Source organism: Pteropus vampyrus, unplaced genomic scaffold (assembly GCF_000151845.1).
Source record: "Pteropus vampyrus isolate Shadow unplaced genomic scaffold, Pvam_2.0 Scaffold375, whole genome shotgun sequence".
Lineage (NCBI taxonomy): Eukaryota > Metazoa > Chordata > Mammalia > Chiroptera > Pteropodidae > Pteropus > Pteropus vampyrus.
In genome coordinates, this window is record NW_011889156.1 from 23107 (window position 1) to 32529 (window position 9423).

General features: G+C 47.0%; 1 long non-coding RNA gene across 2 annotated transcripts in view; it reads right to left on the reverse strand.

The window, feature by feature from the left end:
- The window catches only part of LOC111731445, a 29726-nt gene that overhangs the window by 7916 nt on the left and 12387 nt on the right, over positions 1-9423 (reverse strand). For both annotated transcript variants that reach the window (XR_002777138.1, XR_002777139.1), the window contains exon 2: positions 3780-3860. This is a non-coding gene — a long non-coding RNA (uncharacterized LOC111731445). The remainder of the gene's footprint in view (positions 1-3779; positions 3861-9423) is intronic.

Below are 9423 nucleotides of genomic sequence, written 5' to 3' on the forward strand. Positions count from 1 at the left end.
CTGAGCAGGTATGATTTCATATTTATTAAAGTGGTCAGTTAAAAATCCAATATTCTGAATGTATTTTCAAAACTTTCTGAAGGTGGTGGTGAGGACGGTGAGTCACTTGTGGCCTTGTCATATCGTAGGACAGATTCACTGTGGTGTCCAAAATAGACATGTCACCACTGCTTCGATAAGAAAAGCTACCCGCAGCACCCAGCCCCTCACCCACAGCCTGTCGGAATCCTTGGCCCGCTGATGGCTCTCAATGTCAGGTTTTCAGTAAATGGAATCCCACGCAGGAATACGTTTAGGACTAATTTTATCATACTGACAAATTTCATACTGGTAAAACCAAAAAACTAGATATCCCATAGTCTCTGTGCTCACGCAACTAGCGACGAGTGTCGGAGGAGAATTCAAACTCCATAAATGTGGTGTAGCTATTCTCATGCTAGATTGGTAACTTTATGGACAAGGCTGCGAGAGCTGCCGTCTCTGTTACAGGGTCAGAGAAGTTTCCAGAACATTCCACAAATAGTGCAGACAACTCTTTTGCGTGTAGAGAATCCCACTTGGACTGCGCCTAACACACAGTGTGCCACCGCTTCCCTAAGCTATAATTGGATCCTTCATCAGGGTGGCTACTTGACTTTAAAAACATTTTTATAAGAGTTTATTTGAGCCAAGCTGACAACATATGCTGGGGAGCAAGGTCTGAAACGCTCCCAAGGCGGCTACTTTAAAATGATTAAATATTTGTATCCAACAGTCAGACTGAATTACTCCAACATCTGAGCCTTCCAAACACGAGCAAGCAATACAGAGTGTTCTTGATTTTTTTAACCACGTTCCAAAGTGAAGATCTAAGTCCCAGGTCTGATAATGGCCAGATGGGGAGGCAAAGGCTGGAGAGAGGCTTATCTCCACGCCCAGAATCACGCTGTCGCTGTCGCTACAGCTCAGCCAGCTCTCGGCCTCCTGCAGAGGCAAGAGGGGGAGAGGACGTGGAGCAGAAGGGTTACGAGCTCAGACAAAGGTTGGACGCTGCCAGCTACACCTTCCAAACGTCAGCTTCCTCCCGAGTGAGGTGAGGCGTCATTGACGTACTTAACCGACGTGGGTGAGGGCTCACTGTGAACAGGAAGGTCCTGGGCGAAGCCACCAGTCCTCAGGCAGACCCGAGCTCTAGAGTCCCACAACCAGGACACAGAGGCGGGGCACGCACGGCTGGACACGCCCACCTGAAACCTCCCGGGGACAGTGTATGCACGTTAAATGTGAAGCCTGCTGCTAGCTAATCTTCTTGCCTGACCAGTCGCATAAACTTTTCCCACAATCTTTCTCTTTGGGTCTTTGATGTCGGAAGGAGCGCACGTGGTCCATGAGCTTAGACGAAGGACTTCTGAGTCCACCGGCAAGGGCCTGAGCGCCAATGTGAGTGTACTAAAGTTGAGTGAGCTAACCAATACAGAGTGACCCCACGTTTCCAGTGGATTAAAACCATAAAAGCACCAGCTCCTGTGCGAGGCCCTGGGGACACATAGGTGAACACTACGGCCCCGGCCCCGGCCCCGAGTCCCCAGTGGGATCACGGTAACGCCCATCTCAGGGCTCAGCACGAAATAAAAATAACGGCAGTGACCGTCACCAGGGACCCGGTGCTCTCCGCGTGTCAATTCTAAGCGTGTTATGAAAAGAATTCGTTTAAATTCTTATAACCTCACAATAACCTCATGCGATGGCTTTAATCATCCTCTTTGAGCAGGTGAGGAGGCCGAGGCAGAGAGCGGGTAAGTGGCCTGCAAAGGGCCTGGAGCAGTCTCGCTCCAGCGTCTGTGCCGGGAGCCAGCCGCAGGGCCTTTGTCTGCGGTCGGCAGGCTGACCTATGGGAAGCCACCCCGAGGCTGGCGCTCTGCCGCTGCCATCTTAGACATTCAGGAATGTCTGAACGAGGGACCCTGCCCTGCCATGTTGCACTGGGCTTTACAGGTCACGTAGCTGGTTCCCTGCTATCCTGCAGTCACAGCGAAAGAAAAACCAGGCATTTAAAAAAGGTAGAACATGGTAGCGTCATAAACTCTGAAAAGACTTCGTGAATTATTATAATTACTTAGTCAAACATTCTCTAATCGGTGCCAGGCACGGCATGGCAGCCGAAGGGGACCTACCCTCACGTGGGCCCCAGGCCTCAGTGGCGGCCTTCACGGCTCCCAGAACCTCTCATTTCATCCTCCGTTCGGCTTCACGTGAGAGGGAGCTTATTTAGTCCACGTGTACAGATGACGCCCAAGGTCGCATCGCCGTCCACAGCAAAAGCAAGATCAGGCTGCGGAAGGTCTGGGTCCCGGCCGGTGCCTTTCCCGCCACCGTGTATGGCCGCCAATTCTTAACATGTCAGAGTTGAGGCATAATTATGAAAATGAAAACTATGGAGAAAACGAATTTGCTGGAAACACTATGTGGCCGTGTTCTCATTACCAAGATGAGGGTTTTTTAACCCAGGAGCTGGGTTAAAGCCAGAGGGTTTAAAGATTTGCAGTATCTGTAAGAGGGAAACTTCTTAATGGCAGCTCACCGCGTGAAGCGTGTCGAACAGGCTTATTTTCTTAACGGAACAGTCCCTGTCATGGCATCTGAGGGGAGGGCGGGCTTACAGGGAACGGTTCATACGTGTGGCTCAGGAAACGCGATTGAATGGAACTGCCAACCGACTGTCACCGGGGTTGCAGCCTGTAGGGCTGCGTGACAGGAGGCGGGGAGCCCGAGTTTCTTGGGGCGTCATCTCCGTGGCTTCTCGCTCAGAATGGCCGCGGCAGGTGGTGCGACGCTGGAGTCTGGGAGCTGGAGCCGGTGACCGCGGGGCCGAGCGTGAGCGGGGGCTACTGGGGAGCTGCTGCTGCTTGGACGGTGGTGGTGGCGGTGACGGTGGCGCGGGTGAGCCTGGGACTCCGGAGACGGCGCCTGGGTGAGACGCGGAAGCTGTTGCTCTGGGATCGTCTGTCTGCGGGGGTCAGGTGCGTTTTTTCCCTATGAACCTCACTCGTGGGACTTCCTGCGGGATGAACAGCACGGGACTGGGGCCGCAAGTGCCGCCCTCCGTGGCGGTCCGGAACGGCTTCGAGGACCAGAACCGGCGCTTCGGCCAAGGCTGTTGCAGACAAATCTCAATTTCTCAGACGCTTCGCGACAACGAACCCCGTTTCTCGCGCCGTCCCTGTGGAGCGCGCCCTCGGGGCAGCGTCCGGAGGGCCCTCGGGGACCTGCCCGACCCCGTCAGGGTCAGGGCAGCGCGTCCTCCGGGCCCCGGCGTTCTCTCCATTCATTCGGCCAGCAGCTCACGAGAGAGAGAGTGGGGGGCCGAGACGGAGGGCGGAGGCGACCCTCACTCCTGCACCTTCTGCCACAGTCCCGCACGGCGGACAGGTGAACGGCTTGTCACCTCTTCCCAATCACCATGGCCACTGATCCACCGCGCGGCCGTCGCTAACTTTCTCGTCTTCTCCAAGCCTCAGTTTGGAACTGCAGGATGGGAGTGAGATCCCAGTGTGCTCTGCCCCGTGGCTGTGTCTCTAAGCGACCCACGTGCCATCGGTCAACAAGGAGCCGGTGTCCGTGGGCGGAGCGGCATCGATCCACCGCGTGTCGCTGCGGGACAGCGGCTGAGTGCAAAGTCCACGGGCACGGCCGGGCAGCCCGACCTTCGCCCCGGCGCGTCTCCGGGACTCACTCCCAGCGCGGGCCTCCCTGCCCGGGGCTGGCGCGTGCGGTCTCCCCTGGTTTTCCTGTGCTTTTACCTGGTCTCCATGAATCAGCAGACTCATCCCCTTCCACGAAGCTGCCTTCGTTCTTCTCATTTAAATGTGTGGTTCAAAAGCCTAGAAAAAGATGAACAGTAAAAACTAGAAGAAATCACGAGGAAGAAAATATTAAAGATAAAAACCAATTAATGAACTAGAGAATAGCAAAAATGTGGTTAAGATGACTTCGCACGATGAACGCGATGCGTGTGCCTGCTAGCTGTCACCGTCCCCCACGACGGGAGGTGTCCACACACGACGGACGCGGACTCCTCCGGGGATGAGCGCACGCCCGACTCCCTGGTTCAAATTAACTCGTTATCCACTCGCATCTCCACTCCTCGTATCTCAAATTCTCTTATTTCAAAACAAGACGCAACTATATTTTTGAATAAATATTTCGCTGTAGTTGATTTGGACCTGGAGTTTTTCAATTCCAAAAGAACAGTCAGTGACTTCCCCTCAGATAATCCCTGAACGCAAATGGAACGTCGCCCACGGGACTGCTATGAATCCGTGCTACTGGAGTTGCAACCACAGCTTCCACCACCAGCGAACTGTGACATTCTTTGGGATTAGCTGTCCCTTCTGTCACCCTGGCGTCGGCAAAGAAGTTGAACCCTCGTGAAACGCGGTGTATTTCTGCACACCGTAAGACCAGAGAGAGGCCTGGACAGCACCGGAGCGCCGGCTGAAGGCGGGAGGTGTGAACCCTACGGCACGAGTGACGACACCTTACCCAAGGCCCGTGGCAAGGAAGTGCTGGCAACGAGGGGCATGGAGGCGGCCTGGCCCCCAGCCCCGCGGCGCGTCCCCCGCTGAGCAGCACTCGCCATGCACCCCCTCACGACTGGACCAGCCGGCAGGACGGGGTGTGCGCGCGCTTACACGGGCTTGTGCGCGGACCTTAAGGAGAGGCCCGAAGTGGACAGATTTAGGGCAACCTGTACCCAACCCTTCCCCCTCTCTGCATCGGATACGAAGGCCCAGACTTTATTTAGATTGGTTTAATCACAGAAGCGCATGGTCAATAAACCTGAGCTCGAATGCTGCATTTTAGAGGAACTTACGAATCACTGACATCAATTAATTTCGAGAAAGCCAAGAACACACTTTAAAATTTGATATAGCGTGACAATACGTCTCAAGAGGATGTGTCATTTATACTTATACCAACATTAATAAATAAATTTCTCTGTTTTACCTTACACCGCTTATCAGACTTGAAAATTTTTGCCAATCTGATAAGTATCAATAACATTGTTTTAATTTCCTTTTCTATAATTAAGAGTGAAGGTGGGTATACTGTCACTGATCTATCGTCCACTTATATTGCTTTTGCAGGGCTGTCTGGTTATAGCTCGTGTATTCTTAACTATTGATCATTTTCTTTTAATTTTTTATTATTTTTTTCTCTCTAATTTATAAGAATCATTTTTATGGTACGGTACTTACTCTTTGCCATGTTTTAAAACTAATTATTCTAACTTGTCATTTGTCTTGTGACTTTGTGTATGTTTTTGTCACAGAGAAACATTTTTGTATTATTAAATATATTCACGGTAACTAATAACCCCATTCTTTACTTGATAATTTGAAATGTCATATGCAATATTTCATTGATTATGAGATGCCAATTTTCTGGTTCATTTTACATTTCTGTAAACCACTTAGTCTTTTTTGTCATTGCTTATTATTTTCAAGACATTTTAATTTATAAATTTATACCAAATACAATTTTAAGTTTTGAGACTTATAGAATGTGGCAAAAAAATTTACACAGTATTTTTGATATTATAACGTACGTTAACTATATTTCTAACATTCGATTTTAACATTCCAATAATTATCTTTTAATATTCTCTCACAATTCAGAGTGTTTTAAAGTGCTAACTAGTTAGGCTTCTTCCTATTAACATTCCTCATTTTCTTGTATTTTTTTGTTGAAGTATCTGGTATGTATTTCTTGCCTTCCCCTGTCCCATACTGGTACATAATTCTGGTCTTTTGTGGACAAATATATGTCCACTAAAAATGTCACAAGGACACTGACAAACAATAAATGTTCTTTATATGTAACATGCAACATTTAACACTGTTGGTATCCATCTGTTCTTCTCATTTGTTTTCTGGCCTTTGGTACACATTTTTCTTCCATTGTGTTCTTGCTCTGTAATACACATTTTCTCTTTGTTTATATCTTCTTGCTTGCCTTGTTTGATAAATCTACGTATGAACTTTTTTTTATCACACTCAAGGATAAAGCCAGAACTATACATAATGAGAAACTTACATTCTAAATTCCTCTTTTCAATTGATTTCCCAATCTTTGTTAAATAACTTCACGATGTTACTTATCGATCTTTACATACTCTATCAATGTTCTTTTTCAAAACATTACGTTCCATTTTGTCCCCACAGCTAAAATTATTTATCCACCACTAAATCCTGTTATACTTTTATTATTATTTCCCATTCTTGAGTCTTGATTTAGATTTACCTTTTTGCCCGCTGAACTGTTATCATCATTTTGAAACAAGAAAATTATACAAATGATGTACTTTCTGAGCACTTGCATATGTAAGAACCTCTTTCCATTTCCTTTATCTCAATGTATTATAAAATTATTGAGTCATAAACTTTCCCAAATAATTCCAAACATATTATTCCATTTTTTTTTCTTTTTTGTTTAGAAATCTAAGGTTGGTGTGATTTTTATTCTCACACAGAGGTTATCTTCTCTGTTCACAGATGAAATTTAGTGACCTTTAGCCCACCATTCTTTCTGCCAAGAGATCCAGAGGAGGTCGTGTTTTGCCCTGAATTCTGACTAGGGCGCTCCGCGCATGTTCAGTGTGCACATTATTTTTTCCTCATTCTGGAAGAACGTTCTTCCATTATAAACGACGGCTGATTCTGTTTCGATTGTTCTTTTTTTCCTTCCTCAGGAACACGAATGATTTATTATCCGAATGCCTATTTTCTGCCTTCCATAAAGAATTAATTCTAGTTCCAGTTCAGGTTATTTCCCTCTGCGTTCTGAAAGATTTTATCAACTCTCTACTCTTGAAAACCACTTACCTCCATTGTCTCGAGTCACCTCTTTGCTTCTTCCGCGTGGATTTTATTTCTGCTATAACATCTCTGTAACTTTTTTGAGTTTTATTTAATTGCAGAGAGCTCTTCTGCTACGCATACTCTTATCACAGCGTAATTTTTCCCCTATGGTTGTCTGCTTTTGTTATATTAAGGTCATGTTCTCTTGCTGACACCAAGCACGTCTTTCTTAAGAATCTGTTGCAGATAATAACTTTCAGAGACACGTCTGCCTTCTGAGTTTATAAATCATCTGATTCGGGCGGCCCGAACCATGCTGCGCAGTTAGATGCGGGCTCGAGTTCCGACCTTGCGAGCAGAGCGTGTGAAAACCGCGCCAGCCGCCCGCTCTGCCACCGGCTCCCTCGCTCACTGAGGCCGGGGCTCTTCCTTTCTCCGTGTGACTTGTGTGTCACAAGGTGTCTCAGTCTGCTCCTGGTGCTGTAACTGCCACGGCCAGTGGCTGGCGCACAGCAGGAGCGGGCAGCTGTCTGAGGCTGCGAGGCCGCCTCTGACCTGGGCACGTCTCGCATCACCGCATAGCGGGAGGGCCAGGTGCACCTTCCCGACATTTCAAAAGCTCTGAAACCTGATGACCTCTTCACGTTGATAACATTTTACTGCTGCTGTCAGGCAGGCGAAGGAGTTGTCGTTGCTTCGGTATGCAAAACCGTTCCTAACTGTTACTGCTTTCATCACTTTAACTGACTTATTCTATATTTAAGGGAAAGAAATTCAGTGGGACTTGGTTCAACCTAGCCAGAGTGACACATGACGATGCCACCACAAGATCACACGCTTTTTACATATGAATACAGTGAACTACGTTTATAGCATTCTTAATGTCGCACCATATTTATGCTCCTACAATGAACTCCTGCTGCGATTTGTAAATCATTTGATGAATGTCTGACTGGGTTCCATTGAACATAATTTTATCTACAATTTTTGTAGCGACATTTATTAGTGAGACTGCCTGCAAGATTTTTTTTTATTTTTGTGAATAGCTTTATCAAGTTTTGATATAACATAGCAACATTATGCTAGTTTTATTAAAATACTGAAAGTATTTTTACGTAAAAAAGTAAAAACAGGTCTAAAATAATTTATTTTCTCTCTCTCTAAAATTCATAATAAAAATGCTGAAGCCACCAAGGGCATAAATGAAAGCGATGAAGATGTCACGATAACATTCCTGAATAAGGGAATGTGATAAATCGGGAATGTATAGTTATATAATACTGCAGTTTAAATTCCATTAATAATACTATGACAATCTACTCCAAGGATATGGGACAATTTAAACTCTGCCAAAAAAGAAGTAGAAGGCCACTCCACTAGCTCTCCTAATTTCTAGTTTCCAGAGTTGCCTGGGAGGTATGCGACATCCTTATTTTATACATTTATCCAACATGCAGATATGTGACAAGTTTTCCACACGTGGAAATACACGTTTGAGAGAAAACATCTGCGTTTTACCCTTTCCTGGGAATTAGCGCACAATACTGATAAATAAATGCTTATGAAGTGACTGTTACCACTCGAATGGCTAATCGCGACCAGCGTTTAAGCATCGTTTACGTATCAGACACTTGCCATACATCATCTCAGTCGATTACCGTCACGTACAGAGGAGGAAACTGAGGCCCAGAGAGACGAAGTGACCTGCCTGAAAGCACGCAGCTTAACACGGTGGCAGAGCCAGTGCCGGTCCCTTCAGCTCCCCGAACCGTGTGGCCGCATCGCCGCGTCGCCTCTGTGTAATCCAAGAACGTACTGTGGCTGCCACTGGTCATCTCGAATATCGATACCTGGGTATAGAATTTCTGAGGCTATGCGAACCATCGAGAGCCACAATATTCTTGTCATACAGGTAGCTACTCATCACTGCAAACCAAAACAATTCGTCATGAAATACCCACTGTGAGAAACTGTTTTCGGTAGACTTGAAAGCAACACCCGTGGCAGAAATTCCTACTTTCATGGGCTTATCTAAGCACTTTCAAAGAGTGCTGTTAAAAATGAAAGGCACACATTTCATTTATCTCCCACGTGCCAGATAAGAGAGCATCTCTGTTTTCCTTCTCGGAGTTGAAGCGAACGGTCTCACGAAAACCAAGGGCAGCTCTGAGATTAGGATCAGACGCTCCCCGGGTGACACTGATCTGTCTGTCATGCAGTTCTGAGTCGGAGCATCAGCTGCTGAGCTGTGTCACCTCCGACGGGCTGGTACGGCTCTCCTCCCTGCAGCGCAGGCAGCCCTGAGATGTCGATCGTGTGTCACACTCATGGAAAAGTTTCGGGGAAGTTTCTGCTTAGCTCGTGTCAAAACAGATTCATTTGTTTTGCCCAAACAAGTTGATTTGTTTAAGGATTTACTAACTTACCCTGGCCAAACACGTTGATCAGACTCGAGCTGAGCCAGCAGAAGAGGGCCGTGCAGTTTACCAGGAACAGAAACAAAAATAAAACCTGTTTGAAGTCGGGTAGCTTGCCTAATCACGGAAGGAATTTGTTCCCCTCTCGTACACGCCCTTCGTCAGAA